At 43.5% G+C, this 23328-nt stretch overlaps 1 protein-coding gene across 1 annotated transcript in view; it reads right to left on the bottom strand.

Annotated features, from left to right (window-relative positions):
* Positions 1-13067, bottom strand: part of LOC139262778 (tyrosine-protein phosphatase non-receptor type 21-like) — a 93274-nt gene extending 80207 nt beyond the window's left edge. Inside the window, exon 1 of the mRNA XM_070877929.1 lies at positions 12922-13067. The gene's annotated coding sequence lies outside the window, so the exon portion shown is untranslated. The remainder of the gene's footprint in view (positions 1-12921) is intronic.
* Positions 13068-23328: the final 10261 nt, after the last annotated feature.

Below are 23328 nucleotides of genomic sequence, written 5' to 3'. Positions count from 1 at the left end.
GCCTGTCTATGTCCTTTTGCAGATTTCTTGTGTCTTCCTCACACATTGCTTTTCCTCCCATCTTTGTATCGTCAGCAAACTTGGCTACGTTATACTCAGTTCCTTCCTCCAAGTTGTTAATATAGATTGTAAATAGTTGGGGTCCCAGCACTGATCCCTGCGGCACCCCACTACTTACTGGTTGCCAACCTGAGAGTGAACCATTTATCCCTACTCTCTGTTCACTGTTAGTTAGCCAATCCTCTATCCATGCTAATATATTACCCCAACCCCGTGAACTTTTATCTTGTGCAGTAACCTTTTATGTGGCACCGTGTCAAATGCCTTTTGGAAGTCCAAATACACCACATCCACTGGTTCCTCTTTATCCACTCTGTTCGTTACATCCTCAAAGAACTCCAGCAAATTTGTCAAACATAACTTCCCCTTCATAAATCCATGCTGACTCTGCCTGACCAAATTTTGCTTTTCCAAATGTCCTGCTACTGCTTCTTTAATAATGGACTCCAACATTTTCCCAATCACAGATGTTAAGCTAACTGGTCTATAGTTTCCTGCTTTTTGTCTGCCTCCTTTTTTAAATAGGAGCGTTATATTTGCAGTTTTCCAATCTGCTGGGACCTCCCCAGAATCCAGGGAATTTTGGTAAATTACAACCAATGCATCCACAATTCCTGTCTCCACTTCTCTTAAGACCCTCGGATGCAAGCCATCAGGTCCAGGGGATTTATCTGCCTTTAGTCCCATAATAACCTGAAAGAGAGCTGTTTCCCACTTCAGTACTTTATTCTTCCATCACAAAAATGGGACTCAAGTCTACATTGAACCAATTGGAAAATCTGACATCAGGCTACAAACATAAAAAAATGGTGATACTTCAATTTTTTGTTTTTGTTTTGGAATAGCCATGCAAAAAATACAGCTCTTTTGTTTCACAAATGTTTTCCTAATGCAGCAACATACACATGTTTTAATAATTTATTTATTTCTAAATTGATTTTTATTTAAACTGAATTCAAATTCTGAAACTGCTATGGTGGGATTTGATCTCATTCTTTGGGTGCACATCAATGTAAAAGTGGCAGTATAAACAACAACTTATATATATAGTGAGTGCCTTTAACATAATAAAATGTCCCAAAGCGCTTCACAAGAGTGTTATCAAACAAAATTAGACACCGAGCCACAAAGAGATATTAGGGCAGATGACCAAAAGCTTGATCAAAGAGGTAGGATTTAACTGTGAAGATTATTGAGTGTACTGAGGTACAAGACCACCCCCAGAGGCTGTCTTGCAATGGTTTCAGCTCCTAAAGAATATAGTATAAAGTCAACCTAATTTTTTCATGAAGCCATTTATATTATTTGCTTCAATCGACTTACCTGGAAACTTATTCCATATGTCTGTTAATCTGTGTGAAATAGTCGTGTCTATTTATTGCTAAATTACATTCCCTCATTTTGCAACCCTTCAAAAGTGTGGAAGATTTGTCTGGATTAACTAAAAGTCACTTTGTAATTTTCAAAACTGTGATGCAGTTACCTCAAAGTCTCGATTCTGACAGGAACAATCTCAACATTCTTAACCTCTTCTCCTGTAATGTGCTACTTTACTAGTTTAGCAGGCTTATGTTCCATTCTATCAAAAGATGCCAGCATTCCTGCAAACAATACTACAAACTCTAAGCAATACCCAAGCAATGACTCATGCAGCATCAACTCGTTATTTGCATTCTATCATTCTGTTATTATAATCCAGCGCGTGTTCCTTTTTTTTTTACTGAAGGCATGCACTAAGCTGCTTCTTTCAATAGTTTTTGCACAAGAATCAAATTCTTTAACTGCATGATAGTCCCATCCAACATCCCAAAATGCATTTCTTACACAATAGTCCCATTAAACACAATCTCACTATTTTGGCATAGCAACTGGCTTCCACCCCACACCCAAAGTTCCAAATTTTTCTGAACCTAGTAGAAAGATAAAGAAACCCTCTGTTTATGCAGTATTAATCACATATTTTAGACATACCCCAAAGCAATTCACATAACAAATTACATTGAAACATAGAAAGTAGGCGCAGGAGTAGGCCATTCAGCCCTTCGAGCCTGCACCACCATTCAATATGATCATGGCTGATCATGCAACTTCAGTTCCCCATTTCTGCTTTCTCTCCATACCCATTGATTTCTTTAGCCGTAAGGACCACATCTAACTCCCTTTGAATATATCTAACGAACTGGCCTCAACAACTTTGTGGTAGAGAATTCCACAGGTTCACAATTCTCTGAGTGATGACGTTTCTCCTCATCTCGGTCCTAAATGGCTTACCCCTTATCCTAAGACTGTGTCCCCTGGTTCTGGACTTCCCCAACATCGGGAACATTCTTGCTGCATCTAACCTGTCCAGTCCCGTTCAAATTTTATATGTTTCTCTGAGATCCCCTCTCATTCTTCTAAATTCCAGTGAGTATAAGCCTAGTCGATCCAGTATTTCTTCATATGTCAGTCCTGCCATCCTGGGAATCAGTCTGGTGAACCTTCGCTGCACTCCCTCAATAGCAAGAATGTCCATCCTCAGATTAGGAGACCAAAACTGTACACAATATTCAAGGTGTGGCCTCACCAAGGCCCTGTACAACTGCAGTAAGACCTCCATAATCCTATACTTAAATCCTCTCGCTATGAAGGCCAACATGCCATTTGCCTTCTTCACCGCCTGCTGTACCTGCATGCCAACTTTCAATGACTGATGTACATGACACCCAAGTCTCGTTACACCTCCCCTTTTCCTAATCTGTCACCATTCAGATAATATTCTGCCTTCCTGTTTTTGCCACCAAAGTGGATAACCTAACATTTATCTACATTATACTGCATCTGCCTTGCATTTGCCCACTCACCTAACCTGTCCAAGTCACCTACAGCCTCTTAGCATCCTTCTCACAGCTCACACTGCCACCCAGCTTAGTGTCATCTGCAAACTCGGAGATACTACATTCAATTCCTTTGTCTAAATCATTAATGTATATTGTAAATAGCTGGGGTCACATCACTGAACCTTGCGGTACCCCACTAGTCACTGTCTGCCATTCTGAAAAGGACCCGTTTATTCCTACTCTTTGCTTCCTGTCTGCCAACCAGTTCTATATCCACGTCAATACATAGTGCACGGACTGTTGCTATGTATTGTTTTTCATTACTTGCCCATGCTCTAATTTTAGAATCCTCAGCGATCCTAGAGATCTGGCTTTCAATATAACACTAACACACACAAATATAAATAAAGGTGGGACAGTGGAACTTCTCTGTCACAACTCCATTCCAATTTGAAAGAAGTTTGCTATTGTGGCAAACTGTGCTTCCTGTTTTTGTACTCATTTTCTACTGTGCATTCCACCCACTTTTCTAGGACTTTTTAGCAATCATCCTTGAACCATCTATTGAACCTTGTCAAATGCCTAAAATAACAAAGCAGAGAATATGATTCTAAATTCTATCAGCAGGTAGATTTGAAACAAAAGAGCACACAATGCTAAAAAGAATACTAAGTTATTTAAACTAAATCTAACCTCACTTTAAGGTTAATAAATAAGTGCATGGTCATCACACCGAAACATTGTAAAATAAAACTTAGAAAACAAATCATTTTAACACTTTACAGGTACTCACCCACCATCCCATTATTAGTTCTATTTTCTCTTCCTTTATCGTTTGACTTAAAAAACACTATACTGTATTCTTCATATCCTATTCTTGCTCTATTAATCTAACGTAGATTTTCCCTCCACACCACCATTACTCGGTGTATTTGTCCTCCCCTATAGCTGGTTGCTCAATGCCTCAATTAAGTCAACACCCCCAGCCAATATGAATTCCCCTTCCTCAGCACTCAAAATACTCTCCCCTTCCCCCTACCTGTACTCCTTTCCCTCTCCCACTTCCCCTCCTGTACTCTCTCCTACATGCCCCCTTTATTTGCTCTCTTCCCGTATATTGGTTCCATTAGCCTCCTCTAATCCTACTTGACCTAAAATAAATCAAATTGGACTTGTGTGCAACTGAGAAGATTGACTATATAAAATTATTCAATAAACAATATTCAACAACTTCAAATATAGTGTGACATAATTGTGGTGCAATTTAAAAGATCTGCATTATGAGTAGTTTTGATCTTGTATGATTTTTTTTGGTACATAGTAGCACCCTAAAATTCTTCAGGGCAATCATCGTCAAAATGTTTTCAACATCATCTGTCAGCATTTGCGCAAACAAGATGGAATGGCTGGGTTTTTAAAAATTACTGTTAGAGTTGTGCAATCTCTTGCACAATGTACTATGCATTACACCTGGGTCAGGCATCACTCCTCCTACAAAAATGAATGGTTCATGCCTCATTGAACACTACTCTTCCTGTGTTTTAAAGGATTTACTGATGAGAAATGCAAAGTTCCTATGCCATTTATCTGGTTATGTTCATGCCATTTGAAAATATGGGCCAGGCCTTGAGATTTATCTGGACTAATCGAAGTATGTACAGTTATGTCTTCTCCTCAGATACACTATTCCATTTGGGAAATATATTAATGATATACAGAAATCACTACTGAGAGATAATACATGAGCCACAACTACAATTAAAATACTTAAAGGTTGCCATATGAAAGCAGCAAAACATTGCTCGTCACGCATGTGATAAACACAGCAATCCAGTAGCCTTTAGCTGCTATCTGTGCTCTTCATGAAATGTTATGTAGCCCGGAACCAGAAACGGTAACATTCTGTATGCCCAATTATTCAGCCGTTTCGAATTCAAATCAGTTCCAGGTGTCTAGATCCAATTCCTTAGGATCTTTCTCAGAATTCCAAAGGATAAGAAAATCTTCTGCCTGTCTCAGAAACTCAATAACATTCATGCTTGTTATTTCTCTGCTGAGATACATCAAACTGTCCTGACACAAGGAAAAGATAACGCTACAAACATAGAAGAGAACAGACGGTGGGATCTGATTAAGGGCCCATGAAAACACAAGGCTGTCATGCCAGTAGCAAATGCAATAAAAAAAGGTCCCTCATCTGATCCACATTGTTGAGCAACTCACTCGGATCTTATTAACATACATAAAAAGTCAGAGAATTATTGTAACTGCTTTCTTTAAAGAGCTTTTAAATCAGTCAGTGGTGCCTGAATTATTGCTCACAGATTGCTGCAATGCTTGAACAATGGTTCTCCGCTTGGCCAGTGACACTCTATAAAAGATTTGGGAAATGCTGCAAGTGGAGCTTCTCAAGATAGAAACAATACTCCAATATGTTGTCTGCAATAGATCTGTTAGACGAGAAGTCAAAACCCAACAATCTCATAGTAAATGAGACAATGTCAAGCTGCAAGAGAATTATGCAAATACCGTTCTTATCAATGTGGCATTTGCAATTGAGCCTCTCTTTGAAAATGAGCATGACAAATGAGAGCTGCAGTATTTAATGGACTTGAGTAGCTAATCAGATTTGGAAATACGCAACTGAACCCTGTATTTATGGAACACATCTATGCAACCTGGATCAGCCTGGTGCCACATGTCAGTGACAAGAGGAATGAGATAATAAAGATTTGCAAATCAGCGCTGAATTTGATTGGACCAATAAAGGTATCAGAAAACTTATCCAAGATGTTTCAAGAGCTTTCACCTGAGATCAAGCTGGATTATGACAAATAGCTGAGTAACATCTATCTCCAAGCATTTTAACCCAGACTTGCCTTACAAGATAACTTTCGATACAAGAAGCTGTCTTGTCTTCTTCAGCAATGTGCAACCCAAAATGAGAGAAAATGCAATCACATTTGAGTTCTTACATACAAGACATGAAGAAATTATTGCTTTGCTGTTATATTATGTGCAAAGTGTCCAAATTTAATCAACCACACAATACAGCACCTCTACATATTAAGGATAATCAGAACAAACCTATTGTAAAGTGGGATTTGCTTGCATTGTGTTTAGAAACAGCGTGTCTGAAGAAAATAAATTCCGATATTGAAATTGTCCAAAGGAAGAAAATATCACTATGGAAACAGCTTGGGCTGTGCTATACAAATACCTCATAATGGGAACATGCATGTTTTCTAACTACATGCACACTACTATTTTATAAAGAACGCCTCTGCTCTAATCATCAAAGGAGCCACCAATAGCTTCAGGCTGCATAGGAGGCAACGGTTATGGGGAAAATGTCACCCTCACTGGCTCCCTTCCCATCCCATCTCCCAATAACGCACGCTTCTCCACACCCCGTCGCTCCAATAATGCTCCGTAACCCTTCACCAATCCCTTACTTCCACCATTATCCCTACCTCTTCACCTTTGAACCATGCTCTACACTATTCTCCCCTCTCCCTTGCTCTGTTGTCATTCATCTCACTCTTAACCCTCCATCCACTCCCACCCTCCAATTGCGAATGGCAAAAGGTCACACACATACACTCACTAGCATTGACTTTTTCTAGTCATTATCGGTGAGATAATTTGTTTTCCTTCAAAATTCAACTGGTGAACATTAATATGAACACGGTATCACATGCTTTCAGCTTAATACAGTTCCTAAAGTTTATAGAACACAATGCAAAAGCAGTGTATTCAGGACATTATTTTATTCTCTCTCTCACACCCAAATAGTTGTTCTTTTAAAAAAATATATAAATTTTACATCAAAATTTCTGGAATTAAGGAACTTAAGGAAGAATATACTAGCCTTGGAGGGGGTAGAGAGACGATTCACTAGGCTGATTCCGGAGATGAGGGGGTTACCTTATGATGATAGATTGAGTAGACTGGGTCTTTACTCGTTGGAGTTCAGAAGGATGAGGGGTGATCTTAGAGAAACATTTAAAATAATGAAAGGGATAGACAAGATAGAGGCAGAGAGGTTGTTTCCACTGGTCGGGGAGACTAGAACTAGGGGGAACAGCCTCAAAATACGGGGGAGCCAATTTAAAACTGAGTTGAGAAGGAATTTCTTCTCCCAGAGGGTTGCGAATCTGTGGAATTCTCTGCCCAAGGAAGCAGTTGAGGCTAGCTCATTGAATGTATTCAAATCACAGATAGATAGATTTTTAACCAATAAGGGAATTAAGGGTTATGAGGAGCGGGTGGGTAAGTGGAGCTGAGTCCACGGCCAGATCAGCCATGATCTTTTTGAATGGCGGAGCAGGCTCGAGGAGCTAGTTGGCCTACTCCTGTTCCTAATTCTTATGTTCTTATGAATTTGTCCTCTCTTTCCAAATTTTTTGAAGAAATCCGACACAGTGTATAAAGTGCTCGAAGCATCTTGGGAAATTAAGTGCACATGCTCAGACTGCATAATTCAAATACAACTCAGTCACAGCTCTGGGCAAAAAATGCCAAGTCCAAGTTGAGCTTTCCGAAGAGTTAAAGCCTTCAAGTAAAACAGTGGAATCAGAGCAGGCAGCTGAGATACTACAAAATGAGTTGAATAAATAGGTATGCATGCAAAGCAATGACAGATGAAATTTAATGCAGACATAAGAACATAACATAAGAACATAAGAATTAGGAACAGGAGTAGGCCATCTAGCCCCTCGAGCCTGCTCCGCCATTCAACAAGATCATGGCTGATCTGGCCATGGACTCAGCTCCACTTACCCGCCCACTTCCCAAAACCCTTAATTCCCTTATTGGTTAAAAAATCTATCGATCTGTGACTTGAATACATTCAATGAGCTAGCCTCAACTGCTTCCTTGGGCAGAGAATTCCACAGATTCACAACCCTCTGGGAGAAGAAATTCCTTCTCAACTCGGTTTTAAATTGTCTCCCCCGTATTTTGAGGCTGTGCCCCCTAGTTCTAGTCTCCCCGACCAGTGGAAACAACCTCTCTGCCTCTATCCTGTCTATCCCTTTCATGATTTTAAATGTTTCTATAAGATCACCCCTCATCCTTCTGAACTCCAACGAGTAATGACCCAGTCTACTCAATCTATCATCATAAGGTAACCCCCTCATTTACGGAATCAGCCTAGTGAATCGTCTCTGGACCCCCTCCAAAGCCAGTATATCCTCCTTAAGTAAGGCAGCCAAAACTGCACGCAGTACTCCAGGTGCAACCTCACCAGTACCCTATACAGTTGCAGAAGGACCTCCCTACTTTTGTACTCCATCCCTCTCGCAATGAAGGCCAACATTCCATTCGCCTTCCTGATTACCTGCTGCACCTGCATGCACAAGGACCCCCAGGTCCCTCTGCATCACAGCATGTTGTAATTTCTCCCCATTCAAATAGTATTCCCTTTTTTTGTTTTTTTTCCCCCAAGGTGGATGACCTCACACTTTCCGACATTGTATTCCATCTGCCAAACCTTAGCCCATTCGCTTAACCTATCTAAATCTCTTTGCAGCCTCTCTGTGTTCTCTACACAACCCGCTTTCCCACTAATCTTAGTGTCATCTGCAAATTTTGTGACACTACACTCTGTCCCCTCTTCCAGGTCATCTATATATATTGTAAACAGTTGTGGTCCCAGCACCGATCCCTGTGGCACACCACTAACCACCGATTTCCAACCCGAAAAGGACCTATTTATCCCGACTCTCTGCTTTCTGTTAGCCAGCCAATTCTCTATCCATGCTAATACATTTCCATTGACCCCGCGTACCTTTATCTTCTGCAGTAACCTTTTGTGTGGCACCTTATCGAATGCCTTTTGGAAATCTAAATACACCACATCCATCGGTACACCTCTATCCACCATGCTCGTTATATCCTCAAAGAATTCCAGTAAATTAGTTAAACATGATTTCCCCTTCATGAATCCATGCTGCGTCTGCTTGATTGCACTATTCCTATCCAGATGTCCCGCTATTTCTTCCTTAATGATAGTTTCAAGCATTTTCCCCACTACAGATGTTAAACTAACCGGCCTATAGTTACCTGCCTTTTGTCTGCCCCCTTTTTTTAAACAGAGGCGTTACATTAGCTGCTTTCCAATCCGCTGGTACCTCCCCAGAGTCCAGAGAATTTTGGTAGATTATAACGAATGCATCTGCTATAACTTCCGCCATCTCTTTTAATACCCTGGGATGCATTTCATCAGGACCAGGGGACTTGTCTACCTTGAGTCCCATTAGCCTGTCCAGCACTACCCCTCTAGTGATAGTGATTGTCTCCAGGTCCTCCCTTCCCACATTCCTGTGACCAGCAATTTCTGGCATGGTTTCTGTGTCTTCCACTGTGAAGACCAAAGCAAAATAATTGTTTAAGGTCTCAGCCATTTCCACATTTCCCATTATTAAATCCCTCTTCTCATCTTCTAAGGGACCAACATTTACTTTCGTCACTCTTTTCCGTTTTATATATCTGTAAAAGCTTTTACTATCCGTTTTTATGTTTTGCGCAAGTTTACCTTTGTAATCTATCTTTCCTTTCTTTATTGCTTTCTTAGTCATTCTTTGCTGTCGTTTAAAATTTTCCCAATCTTTTATTTTCCCACTAACCTTGGCCACCTTATACGCATTGGTTTTTAATTTGATACTCTCCTTTATTTCCTTGGTTAGCCACGGCTGGTTATCCCTTCTCTTACCGTCCTTCTTTTTCATTGGAATATATTTTTGTTGAGCACTTTGAAAGAGCTCCTTAAAAGTCCTCCACTGTTCCTCAATTGTGCCACCGTTTAGTCTGTGTTTCCAGTCTACTTTAGCTAACTCTGCCCTCATCCCACTGTCGTCCCCTTTGTTTAAGCATAGTATGCTCGTTTGAGACACTACTTCCTCACCCTCAATCTGTATTACAAATTCAACCATACTGTGATCACTCATTCCGAGGATCTTTTACTAGGAGATCGTTTATTATTCCTGTCTCATTACAGAGACAAATGCAAAATACTGCACATAAGAAAATAAACACACAAATTCCATGAATAGCATTGAAATAGCTAAGTTTGAAGCCAAAAGAGTCTTAGTAGACTCAACACATTCAACCAATGCGGTGTAGCAATCAACAAAGCCAAGAGAATGTTGAACTACATAACTGAAACAGTAGATCATAAGTCAGAGGAAGTTATGATCTAACTATAGTGCCCTAGTCATTAAAGTAGAATCTTACAGCACAGAAGGAAACCATTCCGCCCATCATGTTTGTGCCAGCTCTTTGAAAGAGCTGTCCAATTTAGTCCCACACCCTAGCTTTTTCCCCATAACCCTGCAAATTAGTTCTCTTCCAAGTACATGTCCAATTACCTTTTAAAAGTTCCTATGGAATCTGATTCCACCAGGCCTTCAGATGGTGTGCTCCAGATCTCAACAACCTTCTGTGTGAAGAAATTTCTTCTCATTTCCTCTCTCATTCTTTTGCCAATTATTTTAATCTATAATCTCTGGTCAACGACTGACCCACTTTCTAGAAGATATAGTTTCTCCCTACTTGCTCTATCAAAACTCCTCATAATTTTGAATATCTCTATTAGGTTTCCCCTTAACCTTCTCTGCTCTAAGGAGAACAATCCCAGATTTCCAATCTCTCCCACATAAGTGAACTCCTTCATCCCTGGTATTATCCTGGTAAAGTTCCTTTGTACCTTCTCCAGGGCCTTGACCTCCCTATGTCTGTATCCTCCTCCAGCCCCACAACCCTCCAAGGTATCTGAACTCCTCCAATTCTGGTCTTTTGCACATCCCCAATTTAAATCACTCTACCATTGGTGGCTGTGCCTTCAGCTACCTAGGGCCTAAGCTCTGGAATTCCCTCCCTAAACCTCTCGCGCCATTCTTTCCTTCTTTAAGACACACCTTAAAACCTACCTCTTTGACCAGGCTTTTGGTCGTTTGTCCTAATATCTCCTTACGTGGCTTGCATCAAATTTTGTTTGACAACACTCCTGTGAAGCAACTTGGGATGTTTTACTGCATTAAAGGTGCAAGTTGTTGTTGACTTCCTTCCTAAAGTAATATTTCAGGTGTACCTTTTCTATTCCCTTTTAAGTTAAGTTCAAGAGTAGAACAAGGAGACATAGATTCAAACTAGTAAAAGGCAAATTTAAGACTGGCTTCAGGAAATTCCTCTTTACACAAAGTGCAATCACCATTTGGAATAGACTTCCTGAAGAGTAGTGGAGGCAAAAACCCTGAAATCTTTAAGAAGCAACTGGAATGTTTTGAGTTTAGAATCTTTCAGGAGGGATGAACCAAGATAGACTGAATAGTTATTGTCACTGTAACTATCATGATCTTGTTCGAAAGAAAGCTGATATTTAAGTTTAAAATAATGATTTCGTTAAATTGTAATTGGCATGTATCAAACTAACCGCTGCACAACATAATCTGTGCTGGAAATTTTTGTTTGGCTGTAAATTCTGTCATGTTCACAGTTAGTTCAAGCAAAACTTTTCAAGTTATCAAAAATCATTTCAAAAATGTGAAACTTAAACACCTCAAATGAAGGAAAATTCACAGAAACGCCATCCGCTCTCCTGTTGTCTTTCACTATGGATTAAGAGTATATACAAATTGTGCCAAATAGATAATGGCTTATAAATTCAACAGAACAGTTTAAAAATACAGTTTTTCTTAGTGATCCTGAAAAACTGTAGTTAAAGTTAAGAAAATACAAGAAAGGATTACCCAAGACAAAAAAATACTGAACTACTCATGTTAATTCACAATAATCTGATTGAAATGTTATCTTCCCATATGCTTAGTCTGCATGTAAACGGATTTTGGGATTGTCGATTTCTAACCATTTTAGAATGTTTTTTTCCTCCCTTTAAATAAAAATCAACCAACACAAAATGTACAGTGTTTTCATATTGTGGCATGACAATACATGAAGAAATACTAGTCTACCCCATCCTAGGACAGAATTTTGTAAGAGAGCTATACTAAACTGAACAATTTGAACAATGTAGCAGTAATCGGTGCTGATTCCAACAAACAGAATATAGTGAGATGAGCAATTACTTTGTTTTTACTTTCAAAAGAACGATTTAGAAAAATATCCCAAACAAATGCAGAAGAAGAATTCTGCTTATAGAAAAAGCAGCATGATCTAAACTAAATAAGTTTTCTTACAGAACACTGGAGGGGAGGGCAAAGTCAAATTCAGAGGTGGGAGCAGTAACAGGTGCAACATTTAAAGAGTGTTAAATATACTGACAATGTATATTTCAGCAACACCGCCAACCATGTACACAATGTGATGGCTAAACAGGAGTATGCTTGGTAGAACTCAGGAGATTTTGTGGACAATACAGCAATCAGACGACCTCAGCCCAAGTGCTACTTAAAGTACATACCCCCTCAACTAAACCAAACCAATTAATAAAACACAATTATTCTACATCCCTCTGCCCCCAATCCTAGGGGTTGAGGGTTCTCACTCCACCCAAAGGCTATTTCTATTTATCATGAAGGGCCACTGGAGACCACAGGAATACTGACGAAGACTAATGTCAACAGGGGAAGCGGTGTTGGTGGGGTGGGGAGTTTAGCGAGACATGATGGGGAGGTAGGGGGTCATGATGGGGGGGGTAGCGGGTAGGGGAACACGATGGTGGGGTAGCGGGTAGGGGAACATGTTGGGGGGGGGTAAGGGGGACAGGATTGGGGGGTAGGGAACACGATGGGGGGGTAGGAGGACACGATGGGGGGGGGGGTAGGGAGATACAATTGGGGGGGTAGGGAGACACGATGGGGGGGGGATATGATGATGGGGGGGGATATGATGATGGGGGGGGGATATGATGATGATGGGGGGGACATGATGATGGGGGGATATGATGATGATGGGGGGATATGATGATGATGGGGGGGTATGATATGACGGTGTGATGATGGGGGGTATGATATGACGGTGTGATGATGGGGGGTATGATATGACGGTGTGATGATGTGGGGGACCCGCCCTGGTCAGTTACCTTCTTCACAAAGAAGTCCCGAAGGGTCTGTGCTCGGGCGGGTAGGCCGCTGGGCTCCGCTGAGCTGCGCTCTGGTCTCCCCGCTCTGCACTCACCCGGTGACGGAGCACCTCCACACCCCCGGCTGTTGTGTCTCTCCGCGCCGCCCAGCCGCCTCACACTCACAGCCGCGCACGCACTTCCGCCTCCCACACCCAGCCCAGGACCCTTCCGCCGCACTACTTTCAATTCCCGCACTATTTTCAATTCCCCACACATTGACTCACACTTTCGCTTTCACTCGGGTGTATGGCGGGAGGTAGTTTGTTTATGGTTGGTATACGAAGAATTTTTTAAATTATAAAGCTTTAACCCCTCGCTTATTATATATATACACATATCTACATATTAGATAATTGCGTTAATCCCACCCTCTTCCTACTTGTGAAGTGATACTGAGAGGTGCCAGTGGTGTGAAGAGTCCATTACATCAGGCACCTGGAATGTTATGTGCACAGAGAATGCATGGCATGGGACAGCTGGCTTAGGGCTGAGATTGGGATCAAGCTGCTTGTCACAAACATATTTAGCTCGTTTTATTTTATCACTGCTCTGATCGTTCGAAGCTAGTTCTTTAACACCAGCGCATATCAGTTCATGGTTAAGTTTGAAATTGCAAACAGTTCCGTGTCCTCGGGGATTCTTCAGTACAAATTACTCTGGAGTCCACTGTGCATTTTAGCCTTGTATTTTTTTTTAAAACACTAACCAGTATAGTAGCGAAACACTTTGTTGGTAAACACTGCAAATTGTAACTAAGGATACATAAAATAAAAGACGGATAAAATTGTGTTCCATGCCTATAACACAAATATATATACTGCAGGGATGAGGTTCAATCGGTATATTTCCAAAAATGTCCGCTTGTCACCATGCTACGTGTTGTTATTATACCCTAAGAATGTGTTTTGGCCCAAAAATATATATTTTGTTTTCATTGAGTTTTCCAGTGCAAGTTTCACTTTACTTTGTTATGATCTACTGCCATTGTGGTGACTCAAATTTGTTGCATGATAGGATAAGTACATCCCGAAACCCACAAGCTCTGACGAAGCAAACCTGGCCCTAAATTAATTAACAAATAAATGAGGAAATAAAGAGGAAAATGTCTGCACAAATCATGCCGAAAGACAGGGAAAGGAGCTCATTGGAATGGATATAAGAACATGCAGAAACATGTTCACAGTGGCAAAGAGAGATCTTGATAAAGGTATAACAACTGAGGCTAAATAGAAACATAGAAATTTACAGCGCAGAAGGAGGCCATTTCGGCCCATCGTGTCCGCGGCAGCTGACAAAGAGCTACACAGCCCTCGGTCAGTAGCCCTGAAGGTTACATATAAACTTATGAACAATGAACAATGGCAGAAAGGCGGCCCAACCAGTCCGCTCCACACAACTGCGATACCCCATGTATCGCAACATTTTACACTCCACCCCACCCAGAGTCATGCGATCTCCTGGGAGAGGCAAAAAACCCGGGCCAATTGGGGAAAAAAATCTGGGAAAATTCCTCTTCAACCCATTCAGGCGATCGAAACTAGTCCAGGAGATCACTCTGGCCATATTAGATTCCCTGAAGTACTTACCATCGTATCTGCATCAGCAAACAAGAGGTTATCCAGTCTAATCCCACTTACCATAACCCTGCAGGTTACGACACTTCAAGTGCCCATCCAAGCACCTTTTATATGTGGTGAGGGTTTCTGCCTCTACCACCTTTCCAGGCAGTGAGTTCCAGACCCCCACAATCCTCTGCATGAAGAAGCTTCCCCTCAAATCCCCTCTAAACCTTCCACCAACCACCTTAAACCTATGCCCCCTTGTAATTGACCCCTCCACTAAGGGAAATAGGCCCTTGCTATCCTCTATATAAAGGCCCCTGAAAATGTTATACACCTCAATGAGGTCTCCTCTCAGCCTCCTCTGTTCCAAAGAGAACAAACTCAGCCTATCCAATCTGTCCTCATAGCTAAGATTCTCCATTCCAGGCAACATCCTCGTAAATCTCCTCTGCATCCTCCCCAGTGCAATCACGTCCTTCCTATAATACGACAACCAACTGTGGCCTAACTAGTGTATTATACAATTTAAGCATAACCTCCCTGCTCTTGTATTCTATGCCTCGGCCAATAAAGGCAAGCATTCCGTATGCCTTCTTAACCACCTTATTCACCAGGCGTGCAACTTTCAAGGATCTGTGACAAGCACTCCAAGGTCCCTTTGTTCATTGTTTAATGTGTATACCCTTTCCTTATTAGCCCTCCCCAAGTGCATTACCTCACACTTCTCCGAATGAAATTCCATTTGCCATTGTTCTGCCCACGTGACCAGTAGATTGATATTTTCCTGCAGTCCATGACTTTCCTCTTCATTATCAACCACACAGCCAATTTTAGTGTCATCTGCAAACTTCTTAATCTTACCCGCATATTCAAATCTAGATCATTGATGTATGCCACAAGAAGCAAGGGACCCTGTACTGAGCCCTGTGGAACCCTATCGGAAACAATCTTCCAGTCAAAAAAACATCCATCAACCATTACCCTTTGCTTCCTACTTCTAAGCCTGTCATGTATCTCACACTACTGTACACAACTGTATCTTACCATGCTATACATGACTGTAACTAGATATGACCTGTAACCACCAGCATACCTTACCACCAGGGGTGCATTTGCAGGAGACACTGGATACCTGTCCCACACAGGTATATAAAGACAGGTCTCAGGCAAGTGTGGCATTCGAGTGCTGTGTAATAAAGATGCATTAATGATTTAGACGAGGGGATTAAATGTAGTATCTCCAAATTTGTGGATGACTCTAAGTTGGGTGGCAGTGTGAGCTGCGAGGAGGATGCTATGAGACTGCAGAGTGACTTGGATAGGTTAGGTGAGTGGGCAAATGCATGGCAAATGAAGTATAATGTGGATAAATGTGAGGTTATCTACTTCGGTGGTAAAAACAGAGAGACAGACTATTATCTGAATGGTGACAGATTAGGAAAAGGGGAGGGTGCAATGAGACCTGGGTGTCATGGTACATCAATTGAAGATTGGCATGCAAGTACAGCAGGCGGTTAAGAAAGCAAATGGCATGTTGGCCTTCATAGCGAGGGGATTTGAGTACAGGGGCAGGGAGGTGTTACTACAGTTGTACAGGGCCTTGGTGAGGCCACACCTGGAGTATTGTGTACAGTTTTGGTCTCCTAACTTGAGGAAGGAAATTCTTGCTATTGAGGGAGTGCAGCGAAGGTTCACCAGACTGATTCCCGGGATGATGGGACTGACATATCAAGAAAGACTGGATCAACTGGGCTTGTATTCACTGGAGTTCAGAAGAATGAGAGGGGATCTCATAGAAACGTTTAAAATTCTGACTGGTTTAGACAGGTTAGATGCAGGAAGAATGTTCCCAATGTTGGGGAATTCCAGAACCAGGGGTCACAGTCTAAGGATAAGGGGTAAGCCATTTAGGACCGAGATGAGGAGAAACTTCTTCAACCAGAGAGTGGTGAACCTGTGGAATTCTCTACCACAGAAAGTTGTTGAGGCCAATTCATTAAATATATTCAAAAAGGAGTTAGATGTAGTCCTTACTATAATGGGGATCAAGGGGTATGGCGAGAAAGCAGGAATGGGGTACTGAAGTTGCATGTTCAGCCATGAACTCATTGAATGGCGGTGCAGGCTAGAAGGGCCGAATGGCCTACTCCTACCTATTTTCTATGTTTCTATGTTTCTAGGTCCTAAGTGACCTTGACTTCAACATGTGCCTCGTGTGAGTCTGTACTGCAGGGACAGGACTTTACAGTGGCGACGAGTTACGGTATTACAGAATCCACAGAATGGCGACCAACGGCTCAGATAAAAAATACAATGCTGGAGATAATTGGGAGGACTTTATAGAAAGACTCCAGCAAAGCTTCGTAACCAAAGACTGGTTAGGCGACGATAAGGCAGACAAGAGAAGAGCCCATCTCTTGACCAGTTATGGCTCGAAAACATATGCCCTAATGAAGGACCTGCTGGCACTTGAGAAACCAGCAAGCAAGTCGTTTGAAGAGCTGAGCACACTGGTAAGAGACCACCTGAAGCCAGCGAGCAGCCTACACATGGCCAGACACAGGTTCTACAACTACAGATGCCGTGTGGGCCAGAGCATACCCGACTTCGTGGCGGAACTTCGGAGGTTGGCTAGCTTATGTGAGTTCTCCGATGAACTAAGGAGAGAAGTACTGAGAGACTTTTTTATTGAAGGAATAGGCCACGCAGGCATATTCTGAAAGCTCATAGAGACTAAGAACTTGACTCTAGAGGCAGCAGCACTGGTTGCACAGACATTCTTGGCAGGAGGAGAAGAAACGAGGTTGATCTACACTGCGGGTACGACAACTAACGAAACATCGTAACAAGGGGTTCACAGCGTGAAACAAGCCGCTACCCCCACACACAGACAAAGGCAGGAGAGCATGCCCTCAACAGCAGGCAGTGGCGCCAGAAGCCATCAAGGGCCACATGAACGGCCATTCACACCTCATCAACCCACAATGCGAGCAATCAACTACAAACTGAGAGAAGCTCAAGAGAGATCAGCCAGATGCAGCTCATCCTTCGGAAGCGGTCTATGCTGGAGATGTAGGGGAAGGCACTCATCAAGGGGGTGCCGATTTCAGCACGCCATTTGCAGAAACTGCAGCTATACAGGGCATCTGGCCCGCATGTGCAGAAAAACGGTAGCTCGGCTGGTATACGAATCGAAAGGGTCGGAAAGCGGACCAGAAGACGGTGGAGACAGTAACTGGGACACCGAGGTACAGCGGGTCAACACGATCAATGGCCACTGTTCTTACAACAAGACGCCTCCAATAATGATGGAGGTCCTACTCAACGGGATACCCGTCAACATGGAGCTGGATACGGGAGCGAGTCAGTCTCTCATGAGCGCTCAACAATTTGAACAGCTGTGGCCGCACAAAAGCAACAGACCAAAACTCACAAGGGTCGACACCAAACTAAGGACCTATACCAAAGAAATCGTCCCAGTCCTTGGCAGCGCCATGCTCTCAGTCACATACAAAGGGACAGTGAATCGACTTCCCCTGTGGATTGTTCCCGGAGATCTCCCAGCACTGCTAGGGAGATGCTGGCTGGCTAAACTAAATTGGAAATGGGATGATGTTCACGCCATGTCGTCAGAGGAACGGACCTCTTGCTCAACAGTTCTAAGTCGATTTGAACATCTCTTTCAGCCAGGTATGGGCACCTTCAAAGGGCTAAAGTTAAAATCTACATCACACAGGATGCCAGACCGGTCCATCACAAGGCTAGAGCTGTACCCTATGTGATGAGGGAAAAGATTGAACATGAACTAGACAGGCTTCTGCGGGAAGGCATTATATCACCCATGGAATTTAGCGACCGGGCAAGTCCCATCGTCCCAGTCATGAAGCCTGATGGATTCGTACGAATCTGTGGGGATTACAAATCTACCATAAACAGAGTCTCCCTACAGGACCAATACCTGCTGCCCAGAGCGGAGGACTTATTTGCCACATTGGCTGGAGGAAAACTTTTCTCGAAACTAGACCTCACATCTGCGTATATGACACACGAACTGACCGAAGAGTCGAAGCCATTCACCACCATCAACACACATCGAGGCCTTTTCATGTACAATCGATGCCCATTTGGCATCAGGTCAGCAGCAGCTATATTCCAGCGCAACATGGAGAGTCTGCTCAAGTCCATCCCGGGGACGATTGTATTTCAAGACGACATACTTATCACGGGCAGGGACACCGACTCCCATCTCTGCAATTTGGAGGAAGTACTAAAGCGGTTGGATCGGGTAGGCCCAAGAGTTAAGAAATCCAAGTGTCTGTTTCTCGCGCCCGAGGTTGAATTTTTGGGCAGAAGGATTGCCGCTGATGGAATCCGCCCAACAGAGACCAAAACCGAAACAATTCGCCTGGTACCCAGGCCCCGGAGTGTCTCGGAACTGTGCGCCTTTCTCGGGCTGCTCAATTACTTTGGGAACTTTATGCAGAACCTAAGCACACTGCTGGAGCCTCTCCACGTGCTACTCAGAAAGGGGTGCGATTGGTTTTGGGGGGACGCCCAGGAACGCGCCTTCAATAAGGCACGCAACCTTCTATGTTCCAACAGTGTTTTGGCTTTTTTTGATCCAGGTAAAAAGCTAGTTCTTACATGTGATGCGTCAGCGTACGGGGTCGGGTGCGTTTTACAACAGGTCAATAGTGCGGGTAAATTACAACCCATAGCTTATGCCTCCAGGTCACTTTCGCGGGCGGAGCGCGGGTACGATATGGTGGAGAAGGAGGCGCTCGCGTGCGTGTATGGTGTCAAAAAGATGCACCAATACCTTTTCGGGGCGAAGTTCGCATTAGAAACCGACCACAAGTCCCTCAACATCCCTGCTATCTGAGAGCAAGGCAATAAACGCCAACGCCTCTGCGCGCATTCAACGGTGGGCACTCATGCTGGCGTCTTACAACTACACCATAAGGCACAGATCAGGCACAGACAACTGTGCCGACATGCTTAGTAGGCTACCCCTGGCGATCACGGAAGGGTCTGACGAACAGGACTGTGAGATAGTGATGGCAATCAATGCCTTTGAGTCCACAGGTTCGCCCATGACGGCTCGCCAAATCAGAGCCTGGATGTCATCGACCCCACGTTATCCTTAGTAAAAAGATGTGTCTTAACCAGTGCCTGGGCAGAGGCCCGCGATGCCTGCCTCGAGGAGATCAAACACTTTCATAGGCGCATGCATGAGCTATCACGACAAGCAGACTGCCTTATGTGGGGCAGCCGAGTAGTTATGCCTCTGCGAGGCAGAGAGGCATTTGTCTGGGAGTTCCACCGTGAGCACCCGGGGATCATTCTCATGAAGGCCATAGCCAGATCCCACGTCTGGTGGCCTAGCATTGACGCGGACTTGGAGCTCTGCGTCCGACGGTGCACCATTTGTGTCCAACTAAGTAATGCTCCCAGGGAGGCTCCCCTGAGCGCCTGGCCCTGGCCCACCAAACTGTGGTCGCGGGTGCACGTCGACTATGCGGGCCCATTCATGGGCAAAATGTTCCTCGTAGTTGTGGATGCATTTTCAAAGTGGATCGAATACACCATTTTAAACTCAAGCACCACCTCCACCACCGTGGAGAGCCTTGGAACCATGTTTGCAACGCACGGAATTCCTGACATATTGGTCAGTGATAATGGTCTGTGCTTCACCAGTGCAGAATTCCAAGATTTTATAATTGACCACGGCATAAATCACGTTAAGGCGGCACCGTTCAAGCCTGCCTCCAACAGCCAGGTGGAGAGAGCAGTGCAAATCATTAAACAAGGCATGCTCAAAATCCAAGGTCCCACGCTGCAGGGCTGCCTGTCGTGACTGCTTCTGGCATACAGATCTCGTCCGCATTCATTGACTGGGATTCCCCCCGCGCAACTGTTGATGAAAAGGACCTTAAAGACAAGGCTCTCATTAATCGTCCCAGACATGCATGAAGTCGTTGAGGCAAAGCGCCGTAAGCTAACTGAGTACCATGACCGAAATTCGAGGGGGAGGTGGAATGAGATAGGGAACAAAGTATTTGTACTAAACTATGGCAGGGGTCCCAAATGGCTTGCAGGGACAGTAACGGGCAAGGAAGGAAACAGGCTACTGGTGGTACAAATGGACAATGACCAAACCTGCCAGAGGCATGTTGACCAAGTAAAAAGTAGATTCACCAACAACACTGCTGAACCAGAGGCAAACTACAATGTGGAACTCACACCACTCCTGGTGGACAGACAGAGGGAACAACCTGAGGAAAGGGCAATCCCAGCAGACAGCCCAGGCGAGACACCAACAATCACACTGAACGAAACAGGCAGCCCAGGTGAGATACCAGCAATCACACCGAAAGAAAAACAGGAACCAAGGCAAACAACTGAACCACAACTAAGATGCTCCACGCGAGAGCGTAGACCACCTGAGAGACTGAACCTATAAAGACAATAAGACCTTGGGGGAGGGTGATGTCATGCATATCACACTACTGTACACAACTGTATCTTACCATGCTATACATGACTGTAACTAGATATGACCTGTAACCACCAGCATACCTTACCACCAGGGGTACACTTGCAGGAGACACTGGATACCTGTCCCACACAGGTATATAAAGACAGGTCTCAGGCAAGTGTGGCATTCGAGTGCTGTGTAATAAAGGTGCATGTCCTGAGTGACCTTGACTTCAACATGTGCCTCGTGTGAGTCTGTACTGCAGGGACAAGACTTTACAAAGCCAATTTTGGATCCAACTTGCCACTTTTCCCTGGATCCCATGGCCTTTTACCTTCATGACCAGTCTGCCATGTGGGACCTTATAAAGTCCATATACACTACATCATACGCACTACCCTTATCAACCCTCCTGGTTATCTTCTCGAAAAATTCAATCAGGTTAGTCAAACACGATCTTTCCTTAACAAATCCATGCTGACTGTCCCTGATTAATCCTTGCATTTCTAAATGTAGATTTATCCTGTTCTACCCCATGCACTTACAGGGAGAAGCGATCTTATCTGAGCTTATCCGATAACATGTGCCTTAGGAGACTGCGCTTCTGGGAGATATGCCAGCTCATCGGGGGAGATCTGCAGCCTACCAGCACCATCAGAAGTGCACTGTCCGTTGAAGTCAAGGTCACTGCGGTACTTGCCTTCTATGCATCGGGTTCTTTTCAGGCCTCAGCTGGCAACATTTGCGCTATATCTCAACATTAATAATTTAGACGAGGGGATTAAATGTAGTATCTCCAAATTTGTGGATGACACTAAGTTGGGTAGCAGTGTGAGCTGCGAGGAGGATGCTATGAGGCTGCAGAGTGACTTGGATAGGTTAGGTGAGTAGGCAAATACATGGCAGATGAAGTATAATGTGGATAAATGTGAGGTTTTCCACTTTGGTAGTAAAAACAGAGAGACAGACTATCATCTGAATGGTGACAGATTAGGAAAAGGGGAGGTGCAACGAGACCTGGGTGTCATGGTACATCAGTCATTGAAGGTTGGCATGCAGGTACAGCAGGCGGTTAAGAAAGCAAATGACATGTTGGCCTTCATAGCGAGGGGATTTGAGTACAGGGGCAGGGAGATGTTACTATTGTACAGGGCCTTGGTGAGGCCACACCTGGAGTATTGTGTACAGTTTTGGTCTCCTAACTTGAAGAAGGACATTCTTGCTATTGAGGGAGTGCAGCGAAGGTTCACCAGACTAATTCCCGGGATGGCGGGACTGACATGTCAAGAAAGACTGGATCAACTGGGCTTGTATTCACTGGAGTTCAGAAGAATGAGAGGGGATCTCATAGAACATTTAAAATTCTGACGGGTTTAGACAGGTTAGATGCAGGAAGAATGTTCCCAATGTTGGGGAAGTCCAGAACCAGGGGTCACAGTCTAAGGATAAGGGGTAAGCCATTTAGGACCGAGATGAGGAGAAACTTCTACACCCAGGGAGTGGTGAACCTGTGGAATTCTCTACCACAGAAAGTTGTTGAGGCCAATTCTCTAAATATATTCAAAAAGGAGTTAGATGTAGTCCTTACTACTAGGGGGATCAAGGGGTATGGCGAGGAAGCAGGAATGGGGTGCTGATGTTGCATGTTCAGCCATGAACTCATTGAATGGCGGTACAGGCTCCAAGGGCCGAATGGCCTACTCCTGCACCTATTTTCTATGTTTCTATGTTTCAGGATTTTTTCCAATAATTTTCCCACCACTGAGTTTAGGCTGACAGGCCTGTCCATTTTTCCCTTCTTAAACAAGGGTACCACATTAGCAGTCCTCCAGTCCTCCGGCACCATGCCTGAATCCAAAGAGGACTGGAAAATGATGGGTCAAAGCCTCTGCTATTTCCTCTTTTGCTTCGTTCAACAGCCTGGGATGCATTTCATCCGGGCCTGGGGACTTAGCCACTTTCAAAGCTGCTAAACTCTTTAATACCTCCTCTCTCACTATGTTTATTTCAAAAAGAATTTCACACTCCTCCTCGATAGCAGTATCTGCATTGCCCCTTTCCTTTGTGAAAACAGACACAAATTATTCATTAAGAACCATACTAATGTCTTCTGCCTCCACACACAGATTACCTTCATGGTCTCTAATAGGCCCTACCCTTTCTTTAGTTATCCTCTTACTCTTAATATAGTTATAGAACATCTTTGGGTTTTCCTTGATTTTACTTGCCAAAAATTTTTCATGCTCTGTCTGAGCATTCCTAATATCCTTTTTAATTTTATCTCTGAACCTTTTATATTCCTCCAGAGATTCGACAGTATTTAGC

The sequence above is a fragment of the Pristiophorus japonicus genome, chromosome 4 (assembly GCF_044704955.1).
Source record: "Pristiophorus japonicus isolate sPriJap1 chromosome 4, sPriJap1.hap1, whole genome shotgun sequence".
Taxonomy (NCBI): Eukaryota; Metazoa; Chordata; class Chondrichthyes; family Pristiophoridae; genus Pristiophorus; species Pristiophorus japonicus.
The sequence above is the reverse complement of the archived record's forward strand: the minus strand, read 5'-3'. Positions and strand labels throughout refer to the sequence as shown.